Source organism: Schistocerca gregaria, chromosome 6 (assembly GCF_023897955.1).
Source record: "Schistocerca gregaria isolate iqSchGreg1 chromosome 6, iqSchGreg1.2, whole genome shotgun sequence".
NCBI classification, from domain to species: domain Eukaryota; kingdom Metazoa; phylum Arthropoda; class Insecta; order Orthoptera; family Acrididae; genus Schistocerca; species Schistocerca gregaria.
In genome coordinates, this window is record NC_064925.1 from 398228139 (window position 1) to 398229396 (window position 1258).

General features: G+C 45.2%; 1 non-coding gene across 1 annotated transcript; it reads left to right on the plus strand.

Annotated features, from left to right (window-relative positions):
• Window positions 1-286: 286 nt before the first annotated feature.
• Window positions 287-361, plus strand: Trnas-cga (transfer RNA serine (anticodon CGA)). Its single transcript has one exon. It is a non-coding gene; the product is annotated as a tRNA-Ser (tRNA).
• Window positions 362-1258: the final 897 nt, after the last annotated feature.

A 1258-nucleotide genomic window follows, 5' to 3' on the forward strand; every position in this document is an offset into this window, starting at 1 on the left:
CCATCAAATGAACACCCTTAGCTGCTGACAGGCATTGGCATACGTCAACGGGGAGAAATTAAGATGTGTGCCACGACCGGGACACCAACTCCGGATCTCCTGCTTACGTGGCAGACGCTCTATCGATCTGAGCAACCGAGGACACAGAGGATTGCGCAACTGCAGGGATTTATCTCTGGCACGCCTCCCGTGAAACCCACATTCTCAACGTCCCACATTCAGAGCGTCCGCAATGTGAGGAGGAGATCCCGGGTTCCAATCCCGGTCGGGGCACACATTTTCATTGTGCTTGGGTAGCTCAGTTGGTAGAGCACTTGCCCGCGAAAGGCAAAGGTCCCGAGTTCGAGTCTCGGCCAGGCACACAGTTTTACTCTGCCATGAAGTTTCTGTAGCTAGTTGGGAGCGCCGTGGTCTCGTGGTTACCGTGAGCAGCTGCGGAACGAGAGGTCCTTGGTTCAACTCTTCCCTCTAGTGAAATTTTTACTTTCTTTATAGCGGGAATGGTAGCTCAGCGTGTTCGGTCAGGGGGTTAGCAGCGATCTGTAATAAAAAAAAAAAACTGAGTGAATGGATAAACGACGAACTGTAACGGGTGTCTTGAGACGTCCGCACCGAGCAGATGCAACGAACTACAGCGAAAAAATTTTTTTTTTTTTTAAAAAAAAAAAAAAAGACGGATAGAGCATCTGCCATGGAAGCAGGAGATTCCGGATTCAAGTCACGGTCGGGGCACACATTTTCATCTGTCCCCGTTCACGTATGTCAACGCCTGTAAGCAGCTAAGGGTGTTTATTTCATTGTAATTTCAAAGTTTACACAGTCTCACCTCACTAACATGTTGCACAATCGTGCTGCGAGAGATTTCTGAAAGTATGATTTATCAATTGTATTAAGCGAGGAACTGAAGAAAAGTAACGGCAGCATCTTATGAAACAGCACATCCTTGCTACAAAATAAATGTATAATGACCTCACCTGTGTTGTTCCAAAACCGATAGCATTTCTTATATCATCAGCTGCCTATGGCCCTTAAAAATTACATTCTTTTATCGGAAAAGTCTGTAGTTAGTGGAATAACACGGTAGGTAATGGAGTTTTACATAAAACCATATGGCAAAATACTCCACTCATTGTGTGCTATTATTTACCCAAATCTCATTTCGATATCTCAATCCGTTTAGGATATGTAAAGAATGTTGTGGATATATCACTCTGGACTTATCGCTGGTGCGGTCGCAAATGAGTGCGCAACGTCACTT